This window comes from Equus przewalskii, chromosome 9, assembly GCF_037783145.1.
Source record: "Equus przewalskii isolate Varuska chromosome 9, EquPr2, whole genome shotgun sequence".
In the NCBI taxonomy this organism is placed as follows: domain Eukaryota; kingdom Metazoa; phylum Chordata; class Mammalia; order Perissodactyla; family Equidae; genus Equus; species Equus przewalskii.
In genome coordinates, this window is record NC_091839.1 from 79,263,801 (window position 1) to 79,285,222 (window position 21,422).

The following is a 21,422-nucleotide window of genomic DNA, read 5'->3' on the forward strand; positions in this document are numbered from 1 at the left end:
GGGCGGAGCGCGGAACTCTACCCGCTTTGCTTCTTCACTGCTCTATCCCAATGCATAGGATCATGACTGGAACGTGAGAGAGAGATTAAATGAAGAGTTTAGGACCTGAGAGAGTTGACAGAATGTTTACCTCCATCCCTACCCTTCCTGGTTTGGTCACATGAGCTCCAATCCACTCAGATTTACATCACTTTTGGCTGAAAAAGCTCTGGCCAGTCCACTATCTATAGACATTTAGCCATTTGAAGATTGAATGAGATTTGCTGCAAAACATGGTCACAAGAATGAGGGTCTAGCATGCTCCACCGTCTCACGCTCTACCTATCCTTTAGGATTTGTAAATACTAAAATTCTCCTGTAATCGCTGAACCACCTTGCACTGTGGGCGATATCTTATCTGTGAATACCTTCAAAAGGAAACAAAAGAGTGTTCATGAAAAGCTAAAAGAAACACCTTGTAGTCAACTTGTGAATCAACTAGTCTTAGAGAGCCAACTACTCTTTCCATTTGAAGTGAAGGCTATGCCTTGGCTCACCGTGTTCTGTGCGTCTAAAATGATATGTTTCATTATTGGTGTAATGATAACGGTATGTTTATCATTAGTTTAAAACAGCTCTCATTATTGCATGCTTATTGATTCCATTGTGTTTGAGTCCTCTGTACTATTAAGAAGTAACAATCGATCTCATTACTAAGGTCTTCTGCAATTTTTTTTCTTTTTTAGAGTGTAGTGGAAGAGTTTTCACATACTTTACATATTCTAAGTGCCAGGCATCCTTATTAAAGTGAGAGAAGCACTTAAATCTTCAAAGAAGGGGGGCCGGCTCCGTGGCCGAATGGTTGGGCTCGCGCGCTCCGCTGCGGTGGCCCAGGGTTGGGATCCTGGGCACGGACATGGCACCGCTCGTCAGGCCACGTTGAGGCGGCGTCCCACATCCCACAACTAGAAGAACCTGCAGCTAGGATATACAACTGTGTGCAGGGGGGTTTGGGGAGATAAAGCAAACAAACAAACAAAGATTGGCAACAGTTGTTAGCCCAGGTGCCAATCTTTAAAAAAAAATCTTCAAAGAAGGAAACACAAGTGGAGAGAACAAGTCGCCACCTTGATGACCACGCTGACTCCAGCTAAGGGCTTGAACACTGGCAGCCTGGTTCCCTGCCCATAGTTCTCATTCCTTTCTGTGCACCCTTCCTCTCTTAAAAGAACCTTTCACATAAATATACAAAGCTTCCCAAAGTTTGTTTCAAAGCATATCTCCTCAGCTAAGTGAATGAAGCAATCAACTGTCATTATAAGCCTAGGGATGGAGGTAACCTTGTGTGTTTTAAGAGAGGATACTGGAGGATTCCTAACACAACGTTAATAGTCCCATTCTATGTAGCTGCCAAGAGAAAGTTGCTAGATGAGTCTGTTATGCCTTAATGGCTCTACACCAGTTAATATTAGAGGGATTTTTTGGGATAATACTTTAAAATTTTCCTCAACCTAAGAAAATATAGAAATGTTCTTTGAGGTTTCAATGAAGCTGATGGATAAATCTCTCTCAATCTGTGATGTCATCTAATGCAGTGAAAAAGGAAGAACAGAATAATGAAATACAAGATTTTAATATTCCAAAATTCAGGCTTCAATATTTACTGATCTCTTTAGGAGGAGTTTTTTTCCCCATCTACATTTTTAAAAAATTGTATTTTGTTGACGAAGATTCACCATGAGCTAACATCCATTGCCAATCCTCCTCTTTTTTTTGCTTGAGGAAGATTAGCCCTGAGCTAACATCTGTGCCTATCTTTCTCTATATTGTATGTGGGATGTCTCCACAGCATGGCTGATGAGTGGAGTAGGTCTGTGCCCGGATCGGGCCTGCAAACCAGGCCACCCAGGCGGAGTGCGTGGAACTTTAACCACTCTGCCACAAGGGGCCGGCTCCGCCATCCACTTTTTTTATTCTTTAATGGACAAGGAATTCATTTAGGTGTTGATTAACACCTAAACTCCAATAAAGTTTCCATTGTGATAAAAGTAGATAAAAAGAATCAGGAAGCTCATTTTTATTATTTATACATCATCATTATTCTCTTCATTCCCCTCAGAGAGAAAGACTTACCATGATGAGTAGTATCTGAAATAGTTTTCAGTCTTTGGATTTCAAATGTGAGTCCAGCCATACTTTCCTTTCTGGCACAATGACTTATCAAGAGGGAGATAGCTGAGCCGTGAAATACCACTTTTCTCAAATAATAGTTTGATAGCAGGAAATTTTAAGGCTTTTTGATAGAGGAAAAAACGCATTATCTATTTCTCTCATTATGTATTTTCTTAAGCATTTTTCAAAAATATTTCTATAATCACTTATTTAGGTGTAGGATCTTGGAACCAGTGAAAATACAAAGGCTTTAGAATAATTGCTCAAAAGAGGAAGAGCAGCATCTTTGTTGTTGCTGTTGTTCCTGTCCCGTTACTGCTCATATTATGAAACCGTGCTGCCCTGCTGCCTTGTGCATCACTCATTTGCAAGATCTATGGCTCTAGATGCTATCTAAATATAATTCAAAGTGTCACATGATGGCCTTGGTCATTCCACAACACACTCAGGGGGCTCTTGTCCTATAGGATGCTGAAAGAATTTTATATACAGAGAAAATTGTATTAGTTCTGGCAAAAATAGGAATACGGCAGACCAGCAGGAGTCTAACTAGCGATTTCATCAAATAAAGGATGAGATTTTGTCATTTAAAGAAGAGTAGAGGTTTAATAAATAATGGTCCGATGAAACATTGAGTGAATGAATAAATAAACATATGAATCATAGATGTACTGTAAAAATGCAAACTTCCAGCAGCTTCATTGAGAAAATCTTATTTTGAGAGCAGTGCAGGTCCCCTCCCCCCAGAAATGAAGGGCTTCCTGCATGTGACACAAGCCTTACAGTTAGACTCAACTGAGACGGGAAGCAACACGCCCAATGTGATTTTAGATTTTCTCTACATAAAAATTATAAGATACAAATGGATGGCCACTTGGTTTGTGCTGTTTGCATGTCCTCCTCCCTAACAGAACCGGAAAGCATCCGGGTCACTCTCTCAGCATTCTGGGCTCATGAAAAGATATAATCCTAGTAGGGTAGCTGAGCAACTTTCTTGACTTAAATTGGAAGAAAAGAAGCTCCATGGAAAAATGCAAGTACAATGCCACTACAGGGCTTTTTGCTGAAGTTTTAGCGACAGAGTAAAAAAACACTAGAAGAGAAAAGCCGAGATTAGGTCCAGGATAAAATGAGCCACGTTTTAATGACTAAATGGACTCTTCAGGCTATGGAAACACAAGTGCATTTACACTGAGATATGTGGACTAGGGTATACTGGATGATCGCTGCCTGGATAGGCCATTTTTTTACAAACCAATTTTGGTTTTCCTTTTACTAAATCAATTGTTACCCTTGCAAAATGATCTTTGAAAAGTAGCATTTTCCCTGCCTTTGTGACCTCACGTTAAGAAAATACCCATATTTCTACTGTAGTTATCTCGGAGGAAGGAAGGCTGACTTCCCAACTCTAGAGAGAACAAAGTTATAGTCTTCTGAATACATGGGTGGCAATTTGAACTTGACCTGACAAAGTCAAGCTTACAAGTAGCCTAACTTCCAGAGCTGGAATGCACACACCAAAGGACAGAAATACTACTTTCCTTCTGTAACTTTGAGGGTGGCATACATTTTAAAAAATCTCTAAAAGGTGAATCAAAGATTGTCATTAAGGCCAATCTCTACCGCAGCTTTCTTATTTTCTACCCATTACACAAGAGTTAAACAAAATGTTTGAATGGAACATTTAATAACAAAAGACATTTATGATGTTTACTTAATGTTTTGGACCATTAAGCATCAACGACATGAGTTATTGTATGTAATATCTGGCCAAAAATCTTTGACCAGGCTGCGTTTTACTACTCTTGGAGCTGCCAGCATCTCGATTTGAAAAAAAATCTGTGGTCAAACCCTAGTTTTCTCAGAGGCCTTTGGATTTGAAAATATCTCCTGCTGCCAGAAAGTACCTTTTGAAGTTTACATTAAGATGGATATTTATTTATTTTTTCCCTATAACAATGACAGTGGTTGAGATAAACTGTTTAATTCTAAATAGAAAACACATCTGCTGTGTCTGCATTGTTTGTGGTTGCTGGAGGGGTGACAATTTAAACCAAGTAGCACACATGACATTTTAAGTGAGATGTTGTGTGAGAGCTCGCAGCTGCTGACATTGTCCTCTCCTGCTCAGCTGGGCCCGGGGGGCCGCCAGAGCCAAAGCCCCATTGGCCAGTCCACTACGGATGGACGTCCAGGGACCTCTTCTGCTTTCCTCCCTTCTCAAAAAACGGGAGAGAGGCAAAGAAGGACTCAAAAGTCAACACTGTCTCTGGTTATACTTACCCGTTGATTTGTAAAAAGAAATTTAGTGTATTTTTTTCAAATGTATTCCTCACCCCAAATCATATTGGCTTTTGTCTGGGAATGCATGGAATATATAGATGAATTCAGAGAGTGGATATCCTTGTAATATCAATTTCTTCTATGGACTTTTTGGGTGTTTCATAAAAATTTCAAAAGTTTCTTCATGTAGTCTTTCATAGCTCTTTACATATACGCTTATGTATTTTGCATTTTTGTTGTCATTTTTAATAAGATCTTGCCCGCCATTATATATCACAGCTTTCTGTTGTTTCTATGAGGGAAAGTCAATACTATTTACATTAGTATTATAAGCAGTACCCATACTGATGTTTTTACTTGTTTCTAAAAGTTTTTCAGTTCATGCTCTATAAATCTTTTTCTAGTTTATGGTGATGTTGCTTTCTCTGTTGTAATTATTATATTCCTTATTTAATTCTGTTGCCTCAGTGAATTATCTAGCACTTCCAAAACAATAGTGAAAGACGAGGGCAATAGTGGGGCATCTTTATCTTTCTCTCAGTTTAGTAGAGATTTTCACCATTAAGCCTGATGCTAGTTTTTGCTTCAATTTATTTATTTCTCCTATTCAATCCATAAAAATTTTAGTATGTATGTATAAAAGATAAGGATATTTTTAAATGATCTAATCCCAATAATACTAATCACATTTAACAACAAAATAGTAATTCCTTAATATTATCAACTATCCAGTAAATAATCAGATTCCAATTGTCTTACAAATATCGTAAAGAATTTTTAAAATCAGCATCAAAAAAGATCCGCACACTGCAATCAGTTGAAATTTATTGTCTCCTTCAATTTAGAGGTCCACCCCTACTTTTCTTTCTTTATTTTCTTATTTTTGCAAATTTTTATTGAAGAAATGAGATTATTTGTAGAATTTCGCATAGCACTGCATGTCCATGGTATCATTTAACACCTGCCACTGGCATCTGTGGTTCCTGTTTGTTGATTGTTTGATCTAGAGGCTTGATCAGATTAAGCTTTATTTTATTTTATTTTATTTTATTTATTTTGGCGAGGCTGCCTTCTAGGTCATGCTGTGTTCTTCCCTCAGGATGCACATAATATCTGTTTTGGTTTTTTTTTTTTTGTGGATTAGTAGCTGATAATGATCAATGCCGTTAGTTTATGAATAATGGCAAAATAGTGATTTTCTAATTTTATCATTACTGGTTTATTTAGTAGCTGTGATTTTCCCATAAGAATATATCTTTTTAAATTACAAAGTCAGCAAGGGGTTTTGCCTCGAGACAATTATCCCACTTTGGTATGCAGCAGAAGTGATGAATGCATACTTCCCATTTCATCACACAGACTATTAAAAGCTGTGTACTCCAGAGGTGAGATATAATGAAATTAATCATTGTCCCGCTTCAACAAGGAGACTGTTAAGTGAAGTTGGCATTTTTAAAACTATATGTGCTTAACATTAAAAAAATACAATGACTGGGGCTGGCCCTATGGCCTAGTGGTTGAGGTCGGTGCACTCTGCTTCTGCAGCCTGGGTTTAGGGGTTTGGATCCCAGGCATGGACCTACACCACTGGTTAGCCACGCTGGGGCTGAAAGCCACATATAAAGTGGAGGAAGATTGGCACAGCTTTTAGCTCAGGACTAATCTTCTCCAAGCAAAGAGAAAAAAGAGGAAGATTGGCAACCAATGTTAGCTCAGGGCTAATCTTCCTCAGGAAAAAAAACCACAATGACTACGAGTAGAGCTTATTACCTCTCAATCAGTTCCTGCTAGCCTTCATGGTTTTGCCCACTTTTGCTTTTGCAACATCAGTGCTAATGTCAATACAGCAAAAAAGTTAAATAATATCTTGGTATTACTATGATAATAGTTTTGACCTTGTGGATCTCCCGAAATGTCTTGAACTCTTGGCATCACAGTTGGAGAACCACTGCACTAGACTGGAATATTTTCTTCCACCATCCCCATCGCCTCTCCCCCAGCTGAGCCAGAACTCAGCCGAAAACGGAACTTCTTAGAGCAACCTGCCCGGGCCACACAGTATAGAGCATCTACCTGTCAATGCCACATCGTCCTTTAGTTCTTGGCATAGTGCTTACCACTATCCCGCGGTTTTCTTGATTGTTTCCTGTGGTTTATTTTCTCTCTCCTCTCCCTAGGATGTAAATTATTTGAGAAATGGGCTTTCTTTCTGATTTGTTCATATTTTTTAGCACATAATAGATATATTTAAAATATTTAGTGAATGAATAAAAAGATTTGTATTTACATAGAAAATTTGTAGAAGATTATACCAGAAGTAGAGGTCACTTGGGGGATGAGACTAGGGATGTCAAGGGACTTGAGAGAAGGGAGCAGAAGACTGGAACAGCTGGAAACCAGGTTTTATGTGCAAAAGATGCGTTTAGTGTGTGTCTGTGGTTCTCATTTGGCCAATCGTCTCTTCTCTTTTCAGATTTCTTTGGCTTTTACATTTCACGGTCTATCTAATCATATTTAACATCCTGTATTATTTCTACCCATTTCCATACTAATGTTGATATAGTGATATGACTGACAATCAGAGAGGCGGTAGGCTATATCCGTCATCTTCTGCCCCTCCCAGAACATCTCTCTTTTTCTGTGCTCTGGTGTATAGAAGATGATTGCTCAGTAACCCTCAACTTCAAAACTCTCATGTTATTCATATCCTGAGAAAAAGCAGTCATCACTGAACTGCAATTCCAAATTTTCCAGAAAGGCAGATGGCGAGGATTCCCTGACCCACATTGGGAACCACACACATACCTGCGTCTAATTGACCGTGGCCAGAAGAACATGAATGTGCCCCAAAACATGGCTGTAGGGAGCCCACTCCGTGTCTGTAGAGTGATCTTCTTAGAAAAAGGGGTCAACATAAGCTAGGCAGAGAGCTCAAACGATACCTTCTACAATTTCTAATTCAATTTATCAATGTTTTTAATAGAAAAATATTAAAAATTACTTAAAACTCTAATGTTTAAATAAATAAATTTAAGTGAATTTTGGTACACTAAACCCTGATATTATGTTTGCTACAAATGAAAAGCTGAGCAGGCTCCATTAATCCAGCCCATAGAGAGCACGGTCTTGCTTGTAGCCCATTCTGAATACACTTGGAGACAAGAGGGTTTTGCAAACATCCCTTTACTCTTCTCTTGTGGTCCTTTTCAGTCCATAAGAAACTTTTTCCTTTGGGGTACCAGAGTTCTTCTCCCTGCTGGATTCTGTCTCTCATTTCCCTATCTGTTTTTTGCTCAGGATCACAGCTCGATCCGCCATAAGCCTCTGTGCCCAGAGGGCGTGTCCTGTGTCCCAGGGCTTCTTCGGCACTGCTGCTCTCAGATCCTGCTGTCCTGGATCCTTCCTGTTTGAGGAGAGCAGCACATGGAAGACAAACCCAGCACTCACTTCTGCTGAAGCTGATTGGGTCACAGAATCTTCTCTGTCGTTTCTCAAGGGTCCCTCTTCAATTACAGGAGTTGTTGAAAAGGACAACAGGAGTAAACCATCACAGTGATTTACAAAAGCTAACGCAATTTTCGTCCTGAAACATGAACAGAAGTGTTACAAGATACAGAAAAAGCTGCCCCACCTTGCCCCCATATCATCATTGTCTTACTAATAAAAGCTGTGACCAGGGAATTTTTTAATTGTCATCCGCACTAATTTGTTTTTAATCAAAATACCTACAACCCAAAGAGATTAGCAATGTGTTGTTGAATAAGCATTGCATTAAAGGTTAAAGTCTTAGTTTTGGAACTTGAAACTAAATTGCATGATTTAGGAAAAACTCTCTCTGAGCCTCAGTTCAGTTTTTCACTTTTCAACATTATGTGCTTAATCGTACTTGCCTACTCAAGTTGCAAGGGTACCGTAGGGCTCAGTCAAGAAATTTTATGATGAAATGCTTTGCAATTTATAAAGAGTTTTACTTTTTACTGGCTTGTAAGTTCTTTGGGTATGGGAGGCTCCTCAAGGTCATCTGTACATTCTATCAGGACACAGTCAAAGGCCTCGACCACAGTCCAGTCTGGATGAATGTCGAGTAACGGATGTATTAGTTCATCACAACCCCATGAGAACTTTCTGTTTTGTTGCTCAGCATAGGAGACCTTTTTGGACTCCTATTATTATATCATTTCATACATACTCTGTACTTACTAATTGTTCTCATTTAAGTTCATTTACTTTGATCTATCTATTCTTTTGAACAATATCAACCATATGTCTATCACCTCGGACACTTAGTAAAAGGAGAAAAATCTATTAACTTATGTTTCTATATAACATAAAGGCACTGATACAAAGCAATTGCAAATTGAGAGAGAGATTTTAGGGTACGAGATCGCTTACTAGCCAGATAGCTAGATAAATGATACATAGAGAATTGGTATAGCTTCAACATGGGTAAAACCCTTCAGAAAGAGTCTGGTGTTTATAAGAATAAAGTCATTGTATCCTTAATATTGCACATTTTTTCACCAAAAAAGCTATTACTCAATAATGCAATCAATTTATCCCCAATATATGCTATCCGCCATACGATGTTCCCCAAAATGTGCCCGAATTCACTCTGTTTGATAAGCCCCTACCGTCCCTGAGTAGGGTGCTTCTAGCTCAGTTTCTCTTTATTCAAGTTTCTATGGTCTTACAACCCTTCACCACAACAACAGATTCAACTATTCCTTTCAGGTAGTTATAGCCTTTCTTTGAAAAGGTGATATATGTTCAGCCAAAATAGTCCATTCATAAATGAACATTTTAGGTAGTTGAACTTATAACTTAAGTCTATTAATTCGTTTGACGGCTATTTATATGTGTCAGTCCCCATAAGAGGTGCTGGGAATACAGACATCAATGACCTGCAAAGTCTCTTAGAGAAATTGGCAGTTTCATTGGTGTAGAAAACAATCTGTGTAAGATTCCTGGAAGGCTATTTGGTCATATGCACTAATACCTTTAACGTGACAGTTCTAGTAATTTATCTCAAAGCAATTACTAAAGATGGACTTAAAATTTGACCTCAATAATTTAGTGACCCCACGGTTAGTTAGGTATTATTATAAAAGGAGGAATTGTCCAGCAGTAGAGAGACTGGTTAAGTTACAAAGAAACTGCGGTGCATTCACATGGAGGAATACTTCAACAGCAATTTAACAGGAGGCTGTTTGATTTAAAATGTGGAAAGCTGTTCACAGTAAAGACAAAAACAAAACAAGTCGCAAAAAAGTGTGCCTAGTTTTATCATAGATGCATGTATTTGTGCACACGTGTGCATGTATGTGCATGCCCTCATACGTGTGCGTGTGCCTGTGTTGGAAAGGTTAGTTTCCAAAATCACAGCTGAGTCTATTTATGGGTGATGGTATTATGGGTACTTCAATTTTGTCTTTTTGCCATGATAAATATGATGAACATATATTATCATTTAGAATTTTTGTTATGTAAGAAATTTACGAAATAAGCTACTTTATGGTTTGATCTAGGTTACGATACTTGGGATTGTCTATGAAATAGCCCACCTTATTCAGTTCCTACTTTCTATGTTGAAATTACAAAACATCCCCATTTGTGTCATTGCAGACATCAGTCAAGTTATCACTCAACATTTATTACGTGAGAACTGTACACTCGACTCTAAACAAAACATAAAGATGCGGACGGAGCTGAAATTGAAGAAGAAGCTAGCGGAGCCGATGGCCCTTTGGCAGAAGCAGTTCTGATGGGCTGGGATCGTGGCACACTTACTGCATGGACTCCTGACAGATGGATTTGGACAGCCCCGGGAGGCTGCAGTTGGCAAGCAGGAGCAAGGAGAGTACGTGGGAAGAGAATTTAAGGCCACAGCCCGCGTTCCTGTAAGAAAACTGGAATCAGGGTCAAATACAAGGTGGCAGCTGGTGGCAACTGCTGAAATGATGACTCGTTTCTCTTTCCACACAGCATTTTCTGATTTAGTCTGTACATTCATAAATGCTAGAGACTACCTTGGAAATCATGAGAGAAAAAAGCTCTTCTTTTCCGTGAGACTTTGGAGTTTTCTAGCAGAATGAAGTCCTGCCTTGTCTTGAGGCTCTACTCTAGTTGGAGATTTCTTCTTCCAGGAACGATAGAAAGTACAGTGGCTGGAGAATAAGGCAAGATTTGAATATAGGAGGCTATTCAAAATCTGGGTCCCCATCCAGCTAATAACAGGTGTGTTCAGACCTACCCACCTTCTTAACCTCACTCCCCACGTGCCTTTTGCTCTTTACACACCAGAAGATCAACAAGACCCTGTGACCCTTAATCAGCAGTTCACAAAGGGTGGTCCCTGGCCCAGTGACCTCAGCATCCCCTGGGAGTTATTAGAAATGTAGGTCCTCAGCCCCACCCCCAGTCACCCTAAGTCCAATTTCTGGGAGTGCAGCTCAGCAGATTGCGTTTTGACAAGTCCTCCAAGTAATTCTGATCACACTCAAGTTTAAGAGCCGCTGGTCTAGATGGTGCAAATTTCAAAGGTCTCTAGGTAAAAGTAAAAAAAGTAATCAATTATAAAAATCTAAAAATTGATGCCTAAAGATATGATGCACCACCAAAACATGTTATCAGTTTTGAAAATGTAAGCTCCATCCGAGTTGGGACTATCTTGTTCACGGCTGTGCCAGCGCATTGCCCGACACAAAGTAGGCGCTCAGAGGACATTTTTGAAATAGTGAAAATAGACATATTCTAGAAAAAGGCCTATATAGTGCAAGTTCCTAGAGCTAGCCTTTCTTTGCGGCACTAGAGAATATACCCCAAAGTCTGGCACTCTGGGGGAAAGACCTTCTGAATAAAGAGGGCAAAGAAGGCAGCCTTGGGCCACAGGACAGAGCGAGGAGCTAGAGTGCTGCCGTGCGCAGGGCCCTAATGGACGGGCCAGCATGTCGGATTCCTGTGCCCGCTCTCCACGGCCAGCTGGACAGTCTTGAGCAAAGGAGCCATGCTCTCCCTGGGCCTCCATTTCCTCATCGCTAAGATAAGGTTTAAATGATAAGACACGGAATGTTCTGATTATAAAAATGGTGTACCTAATTCTTCTGTCTGCAGGATGATTAGTAGAACTATGTCTTCATCCTCATTGTCCATCATGGTTGTCCCCTCCTCTCTGCCTCTTATCACCCTCTGCCCCTCCCCATCTCCTAAAAATGTTCTGTTACCTTCCACGGCACCAGGATTAGCCCAGGCACCAGACTTCTGGCTACAGAGTCATTTTTAAACATTTCTTTCTCTTCTGCGAACATCCGCAATCCATCTTTGGTGCAGGCTGCTAATCCTGTCTGCAGAAGCCCACGCTGCCTGCCACAGCCCAGGCCCTCCTCACCTCCCACCTGAGTCGCTGCGGTGACCTCCTCCTGGGAGCATCTCCAGCCTCCTGCCCTGAGTCCATGCAAATGCAGCAGATGGAGTCTCTGAACAGGAAGAGTTTTCGTTCCGGCAGTTTTGCTCAACCACTCAGGTAATTGCCAGTCTTTTCAACCCAATTAACGACCAGCTCCTCCCCTTCATGCTATCTCTGTGCTGAGCATCCCTCATTCTGTCTCCTCTCCAGTGAGTTTGGAGGTATTTTGTCATTGCCAACAAGATTTCCTTGCTCTCTCACCTCTGTGCTTTTGTGCATACCAGTTTCTCATTTCCTTTGAATTAAAAAAAAATAAAAATTCCTTTAGGGACCCTTAGATTGTTTTCACTTACCTCTGACGGTGGATGAGCAGGATGTCTGAGCTGCAGGCGTGTTCTTCTCTGCCGCGTTCTCATGGAGACGCTATTCTGCTGCTGCTCTACTCCTGAGGCAAGGATCTGTGCTGAGGCCGATAACCCCCTGTGGGAGCCCCCCATCCCTACATGCCCCTAGCCACCAGCCCCGCCCTACAGCCCTCTCCCTGCCCTGGGCTCCCTCCTCTGCCAGCCCCATGAGTTTTCGCATGCTCTTAGGCTTTTGGAAACACAAGAAAGTGGTTCTGTCTGGCACTCTGATGCAGGCCACCTCCTGAGCTGCCTATCTGCCTAAGTGACAGGAAAGGAAAGAGAAAACGTAGGAAAAAATCAAACTATTACTTAGCCTCAAGAGTATGACACAGCTTTTGCTGGAAAATATACCTGTGTCATATCTGATAATACAAAATTCTCCCCTAAGTTATTTGACGTGGATACATGACAGAGGGTTTATTTTATTCCACTTGAGACAGATATAGTTTCGCTCCCATAAATCCTATATGGCATTATGGGAAGTTTACCAATTTGTACTTGGCCTGAGTCCTGACACTTTGAAAAGAGAAGAAGCTTCTCCCAGGATAAGCTGAGGAGTCCACGGCAGAATTAATTTGTCATAATCTTTTTACATTTCAGATGTGAAGGATAAGAAAAATAGAGTGAATATTTGAAACCTCTGAAGATTCAACTTTACCATTCAAATTCCCAGGGAACTTGTCTTGAAATAAGTGGGAATTGTGCCTGAGGAGCCATACAGACCGAGGGCAGGTGTTGGTGTGTGTAAGAGAAAACAATATAGACAAAGAAATTCTTATCCAGAAAGTGAGCAGGCTCGCAACCCTCTGCCATACGCTGGAGGCCCATCACGGAGTCAAGTGGCAAAGCACAGGCTTCATCTTTGACCCTAACTTTTAATTGCAGAAATATCTTTTCAGGGTACTTTTATGTTCATGTCTCTGTACTCTTGCTAAAACCAATAATAACTGTTTCTATATGGCAGTTGCATCTATGGAACAGCTTTGGGAAAGGTCTCAGAAGTTCTGTACTTACTACTTTGCAACACATAGATGGTTAGCAGGTGGACTCATGGGTCCATTCCCTCTTTATTGGCTTTTGAAAGGTTTACTGCTGTTCATTTTTAACTATGGATTGAATTCTTTGTCTCTCTGTCTGATTTTTACTTTCGACTAAGTCAAATTCCTTTTCAGACCATTCAAATATTGGTAAAGAGAAACTTTCTCTCTTTTTTTTTTTTTAAAGGTATGGTTTTTGTTGGTGAAGAAGATTGGCCCTGAGCCAACAGCTGTTGCCAATCTCCCTTTCTTTTTCTCCCCAAAGCCCCAGCACATAGTTGTATATCCTAGTTGTAAGTCCTTCTAGTTCTTCCATGTGGGATGCCACCACAGCATCGCCTGATGAGCAGCGTGTAGGTCTGCGTCCAGGATCCGAACTGGTGAACCCCAGGCCACTGACGCGGAGCATGCGGACTTAATCACTCCGCCACGGAGCCGACCCAAAAACTTTTGCTCTTTATGGGCTTTCACAAATTATGCAGCAGACATTCTAATTTCTTTTGTTTTTGTTTTCATTTTTGTTTTGCTCCTATAGTGTGGAAAAGATGAAAGAAGCATACAGTCACAGAATTTTAAAGCTGAAAGAAACAAGGCAATCTGTAACAATTTTCTTTCATATATAAAACATGCTTGAAATTCAAGATATGGAAAGTTAAACACCTTGTAACGATAAAATTGGGAAGGGAAAGAAGATTTTCTGCTTTCTATTCCTTGAAAAAAGCCCCCAGGATGAACGTCTATCTTGTTTACTGTCATAGAGCCAGGGCCTGGTACTGAGCATGTGTGGGACATAAAAAGATTTTGCAGGATGAATTAATGAATCAATGTCCAAATCTGGAAGTCAAATCTGCCAAGCTGATTTTAGAAATGATCTAGAAAAAATCCCTAAAAGAAAAAAAAACAGATACCCTATGAATTCATTATGGGCCCTAAGCCTATTTCTGGTCAAAGGTATTTCCAAGGTCATGAAGTTTGGAGAAATATGTGCCATCCTAACACTAATCAAAAGAAAGCAGGAGAAGCTATGTTAATTTCAGACAGAGCAGACTTCAGAGCAAGGGGAGTTATCAGGGATAAAGAGGGGCATTGCACAGTGACAAAGGGGTCACTTCTCCAAAAGACCTCACAATCTGATGCATCTGACAACAGAGCGTCGATAAGGTCCTCCTTGCTCAGCATCTAGAGGCACAGACAGCCCTTTAGTATTATTGCAAATAATTAATACATCTTTGGTCTTTCATTGTTGAAACATATTTATATGTTATTTATATTTTAAGCTGGTGGGTAGAAGGGGCTCTGTTTTCTTTTATACTTTTGATTCTTAACCTAGTTATTGATAATTGCCCGGCATGCATGGTGAGAACTCAATAAATATTGTTGATTTACTGAAGTCCATGTACCCTTCCCAAGTTAGTGAAGAGCCACAACCAGGACCCTCCTGGTCACAGAATCAGAAAGCGATGACAGCTTTCAGCCGTGCCTCCCTAGCACAGAGCTTGTTCCTAAGCAGGACATCTATTGTTATGCAGACTCACCACCAGCTTTGGTTAGGCAGCTTAAGCTCTCTGCATCCCATTTCATCATTGCCTGGATGCAAATGATGGTATCTACCCTATAGGCTTGTTGTTTGCAGAATAAAATATAGATACAGGTATAGATATATGCTATCAATAAAAGTAAATTTCCTTTCCTTTCCCCATTTCTAGACCATAACTCAGAACCTAACAAGGATTGACCAGGGCCAGGAGGACAGGAAACAAGGCAAAGAAATGCACTGGAAATTTCAATCATATTGAGACTGGCTGCTCAATACAGGTGGTGAAGACACAAGGTTTCTGTAGACTTGAGAATTCAAGGAAAAATAATAAAACCCTTGGGACCTGGAGGAGACAGAAACTCCATGCAGACTTGCCCAGGAAATACCAGTTCATTTGCACAGTCACTCCTCATCCTCAACTTAACAATCTCGGGAGCAGCTGTGCATTTTCTCTGTTTCCAAAACGCAGTCCAGCTCCCTCTTGACCCCCGTGCAGTCTGGCAGTTTGCTTCACATTCTGCTTGTACCCTTTGTGCAGAGATTGCTGCCTGCAGAGACCTCAGGCCCACCCGCCCTCTGGGGCTGCCACCGGGATGCCTATGGGGACATCGCCAACGACTTTGCCTAGCTCCTGGTCACCAATTTTCCATTTTTGGCTTTCTCCTGACTCTCCAAGAGACTCCTCACCTTTATTTCTCTCATTTGAGATTGAAGCAATTACGTTTAATTCTCCTTTTTTCTTTCTGCCTCTCTTCCTGTACACTTCATTAATGTGCAGTGTCTTTTTGGTTCTGCAATTTAAACTCATCTGTGATCTTCCAGATTTTAGAAAGTGGAATGAGTATCTTCACTTCAGAGATCAAGTCTGACAAATGGCTATTTTTTTAAAAACGGGAATGTTCTGGGAAGAGTCCTTTTTTCAGATTTTGTGCTGGAATCTTTTGTGTTCTCATCAATTTCCCCACTGATCGTGGGATGTAGGAAAACCGCTCCTCTCGGGCTGCTCCTGCGTGATCGTCATGGATACTCCTATTCAGTTGTAAACTCAGTAATGGAGCAAGACAATAATTGGCTTCTGCTACCTTGAACCAGGCAACTGAGAGGTTCTGAGTCTTAATTTTTAGGGTTAATTTATGAATCAGTAAAAGGGGAAGTCATGCATGTATGTGTGTGTCGGTGAGTACGTGTGTGTGATTACATCTTTCATTCTCAAAGGTGGTATTACTGACACTTTGTGTGCCAGCTAGGGCTGCCATGTGACACAGTGCTTGTCAAAGAGAGAGCTGCAAGCAGAATCAGTGAAGATACTTCTGAAAAGGCTTTGGTTCTTCCCAGGAAAGAGGAACAGATATACTAGTACCTTCCACTTCCCCTCTTCCTTCATTTTCCTGACCTTCACAAAGACAAGATGGCTAGAGCTACAGCAACCATCTTGTGACCATGAGGAACGGGTGTTATAATTGCAGAGATGCGGCCCTGACATAGCTGACCTACTGAAACAAAACTCCCAGACTTGGGTGAGAAAAATGAGCCCGTTTGATGGGTTGGCTTGGGTTCTCTGTCACTATTGCAGAGTGGTAACCTGACACACTCATCTTCCACCCTTCCCCTTCCCACAAAAACTTATGCCTCAACAATATTCAATGGCTTATGTTTTGCCAAACGTGCTATGGTTTTTCACAGCCTTCATGTCTTTGTATATCTTGTGCTTGTCCATCTCATCCACTATTTCTGCCCACTAGCTGCATTGAGTGTCATCTGGTGAAACCCAGCTTCAACATTGCCTCGTCCGGGAAATCTTCCTTGAGACACCTCAACCCAAAAGGAATCACTCCCCTTCCTCTGGGCTTTCTCTTTATTCTGAAGATATTTTCATTGTTGAACTCCTCACATAGGATTGTCATTTGCATATTTATATGCCTAGTGTCATAAATAGACATGGACTAGAGTGTTGCAGAATGACATGCAATGCATTAGCTATGGACAGTGCTGGAGAGCATAGAGACAATGCTTCCACTCAGCTAACAGACAAGGCCAGGCCTACAAACAGCTCACCAGACTCTAAGAGACAATCAAGTCAAGGCCGTCATAAAGAAAAAAGGAACACTGTGTGAATTCAGCAAAAAAGACGAACTCATTCCAGCTGGTGACAGGTCCTATTACTTTAGGATTCTACTGAAAAGTGAGAAATAAAGGGAAGAAAATCAGCAGGTAGACAGAATTCGATGACTGGCTAGATGGAGAAATATTGAGAAAGCACAGTTGTTCTTGGGAAGCAAGTGGCCTACCTTGTAAAATGAGGAAATTGTACTAAAGGATTACTAATGGCTCCTCTAGCTTTGTCCTTTCGTTAATCTAAAGATCTTTGATCAATTGAATCAACTAATATGACCAAATTGGCAATAAAATCAGGGTAATGCTTTTAAAATCTTACCTCTTTGTTTGGGCATAGTAAACTAAAGAAATAAAAAATAAAGAGAGACAGTAAACAGAGTTTTTAAAAAGTCACTAGTAAGAATGAAGAAGAGACAGAGAAAGAGAAAGAGATCCACATTGAGAGAAGTCTTAATGGAGGCAACCATTTGGCACTGTCCCACTCAGTGCTTGTCCAGCATTCCACTCTTGTGACGTCCTCCACAGCCGTTCAAGGAATCAGTTCTGCAGCACGATCGCCTGGAAACTCTTGAGGAGAGCTAGAGTGTAAGTCTGTTTCCATCCTCTCCAGATGGTGTGAATGGAGTGTGATGATGGCGTGGTGTGAGTATGCTGTAATAGGATGATGATGACAATGGCTATTTTGATGACGGTAATAATAATCATGATGATAAGGAGAAAGAGCGTTCTAGTGCTTTCCATCCAAACTTCCACATTATTTACTTCCATTCCAAACCAATGTTTTCCTAGTTAACTAGGATCAAAACTAAGTCCTACCACCCTACTATTGAAAGCCAGGAACTAACCTTGGGCTTCCAGGAATCTCTCCATCAGCGTCTGTTCCAAGGCTCCACCTCTTTCAGATGAAGTCCTCTGGAGAAGCTGCTAGAGTCAGTTTCTAGGGGTGTGGTACATAGTTGCCACTTGGTCAGAGCATCATTCACATCCTAATGGGTCCCATGATATTCTGTTGCTAGGGACAATCTTGTTCAGAAAAACTTGTTTAACATTTACTTGTGACTAACTAGGAAATACAAAAATACAATGTTTCTTATGGACTAACCTTTTGCAAGAGAGAGGAAAAGATGCCATCCTGTGTCTCTCCTCAGCTCCTAGGCAGAAGCTCTTTCCTCTGCCTGGGAACTCCTGTTCCCTCTAACCTATCTGGGGGACACCTACGTCCTTTAAGTCGCAGTTCAGGGAAGTTCTCCACAGGGAACTCTCCATCTCCGTTCTCCCTCTGGAGTGTATCATTCTCTTGTTCCATAACTACCTCACATAAACCTCAATTTTAGCACTGATTACTATGCTATGTTTATTTATTTGCACATCTATCTTCTCTAAAATGTGGTAAGCTCCTTGATGCCAGGGCCTGTGTCCGATTGATCTTTGAAGTTTAACTGTCTGAAAAAGTATCTTGCACAATACTTGTTTAATTAATTATGATGTTCATCTTATTAGCACACTAACATTCTTCTAAGAAAAACGCAAGACAAATGTCATTTATCTAAAGATTCCAGATTTCATAGATTAGATTATTTGGTGTATAGACTTTTAAGACTAAAAGACCAAAGTATGACTTATAAAATTAAAATACCACAAACCATTTGGGAGAGCTAATGAACTGTAACGGGAGGTTAGCTCATGTATTTACAGCTCAGGAAATCACAATGGGCCCATTCTGTTGAAGTGTATATCGTAGAAATTAAACTGTCCTCTCAAATTTTATGATTTTCCTTTTCTTTGCATTAGGCAAGACTTGTATTTGAAGCGTAGATATTATCCCCCTCTGTCCAGAGTCTTCCAATGCCACCCACGAGTTATTTAGTCAGCATATCAGCAGAGTGAACTCTTGCATGAAAAACATCAAAACGTAGAACACATACCCCATAAAGTTTCTATAGAACACGACTGTGCAACTCTGTCATGAGTTTTTGTTCAGTCAGATACTATTAGTTGTTGAAATTATTGTTATTGAAATAGTCCCAAAAGATTGCAATACGATTAAGACCAAAAGAACTAATGTTTTAGCAAATATATTGGCTGCTTATGGAATAAACTGCTATGGCACAGCCAACTTTTTGTTGTCAACCATGTTATGCAATAAAATACAAGCTCCCCCAAAATAGGCATGGGTCTTCTCTATCTATTTGGATTAAATTATAGTGTCTTTCAGATTATTTTCAGCGTGTGTGCTACTTTCTCTTCATTATGAGGAAAACAATTTTGGATATGGGCTGTGGAGAAAATTATGGCCTCATCAGGACACAAATAAATTATATATGGCTCATTAAAAACTGTCAGTTCCATTCAGATAACATTTATTTATTATTAGTTTTTTTGAAGGTTTATAGTTATTTTCCAGATTATTTCATTGCACTTTACTTACCCCCATTTAAAATTCTTTTTTTATAGTAAACTGTCTAGTTTAACTTTTCTTTCCATTACTTTCCTGCTGAAAGTTAAATAAAAACATGCTGGCATTTTCCGCTTACCTTCTAGATCGTTATCATGCACCAGACAATACTACCCTCAGAATTGTCAATGGGCTCTATGCCTCTTATTTGCATGTGCCGTGTTGATATATGAATGCTGAGAGAAATAAATTTACTTTCTCAAGACGTATTTACTCTGTGGCACTGTGCCCAGTGCCAAAGCAAATCAAACAAGGGACAAACAAGGAAGTATGTCATCCAACTACTCTAGCATTTTGAAAAGCACCTCAAAGTTTTCATACGTTGGAACCAGTTCTTTTGGTTTTATCTCACACAACAAAGCTGCAGCGATGAGCTTATTTGATCCATGAGTTTTCCTATTTGTGTCAATAGGCTACAGAGATCTAAAGGCCATTTATTGGTCAAAAGCTGTTAGAAGTAATATGTATTTCCAAATTTGACAGCATGGTGTAAGGTAAGAAGCACAATATTTGGAAACAGGTTGACATTAATTCAAATATCGGATCTGCACTTTACCGGCTGTGTTAGCCACAGTTTCCTCATCTACTTCACGGGGGTAATAACAAATACCTTGGAAGGTTGTTGGAAAGATTACATTAGATACTATATGTGTGAAAAACTGAGAGCCTCTAGGAGTTCAGCAGATGATGGCAGGACTAACAGGAATGATAAGAGTAGTGCGAAAACAGTGATTCTATCAATAAAAATGAATTGATTTTTACTTTTCATTCAGAATTTTACTCTTTTTTTTTGGTGAGGAAAATTGGCTCTGAGCTAACATCCGTTGCCAATCTTCCACTTTTTGCTTGAGGAAGATTGTCACTGAGCTAACATCTGTTGCCAATATTTCTCTATTTTGCATGTGGGACGCCATTACAGCACGGCTTGATGAGCAGTGCGTAGGTCCGTGGCCAGGATCCAAACCCACGAACACTGGGCTGCCGAAGAGGAGTGTACGAACTTAACTGCTACACTACTGGGCTGGCCCCCAAGAGGTTTTTCTTTTGGGTGAGCATAGCCATGATCTGCTGTACTTTCACATTAATCTAATTTGGCTGCAAAAATAAAGAGGATGATGATGACAATGCTGTGCCTGTGAAGATGGTGTGCTGTGAAGCTGATGCGGGAGATGACGCTGTGGTGTGAACACAGTTTGTTTTGATGATGGTTTAGCATGATTAGGGTGTAGCGTGATGGTGGTTTGGTGTGATCACAAAAGAACATGATCATTCTTTGGTGGATGATGGCGTGGTGTGATGATAACATGATATGATAATAGTCACATGTGTCAAGAGGTGCTGGTGTGGTGTGAATGTCCGGTGAACTGATGGTACAGTGTGATGGCAGTGTCATTCTGTTTCTCTGCCTGAACCCTGACTGATACAGATTTGGGTACAAGGAGTAATTCTAGAGAACCAGAATCATAAGGATGTGTTTTCTGAATCGGTTTTGGGTTTTCTGGAATTGGTTCTCTAATGTGATTAGATTTAAGGGCACTAGTGCTTCTATTTCCAGTGGTGACGAGGGCACTGACAGTTCATGGCATGATGTGGCAATTGGGATACATAGAATATTGCCTCTGGATAATCCTAATCAAATTCTTACAAAAGGTAAGGTTCTAGGTGACCACACACTTGATGTCTTAGAACATTCTAGTCAAACTAAAGAGCATAAGTGGGATTGGCTGGTTGCTCCTACGTACACTAGCAAAAGTGGGGTGAGGGTGAGCGCAGGGCTTCTGCGTAAATTCCCAGCTCCAGCTCTGCATAAATTACCTGAAAACTTCTACATATGCCCTGAAATAAATTCTTATCTTCTGTCGTTGCAGGGCCAGAGCTTCAGAAAACCAAACCCGGAGTGCTATCCCGTGCCCACGTGGCTGAAGGACAACACGAACCAAATTCCCAAATTTTCAGGGTGTCTCCAGCTGTCTTTAAGGGTGTTAAAGTGAGGGCATTGACTGGGGAGAAATGGAGTCCTGTGTATTGGAATGAG

The 21,422-nt window shown here is 40.6% G+C and overlaps 1 long non-coding RNA gene across 1 annotated transcript; it reads right to left on the reverse strand.

Annotated features, from left to right (window-relative positions):
• Positions 1–5,629: 5,629 nt before the first annotated feature.
• On the reverse strand, positions 5,630–13,408 carry LOC139073421 (uncharacterized). Its single transcript, XR_011522144.1, has 4 exons — positions 12,190–13,408; positions 10,461–10,598; positions 10,222–10,329; positions 5,630–8,017 (listed from the first exon to the last, which is right to left on the reverse strand). It is a non-coding gene; the product is annotated as an uncharacterized lncRNA (long non-coding RNA).
• Between the last annotated feature and the right edge of the window lie 8,014 nt (positions 13,409–21,422).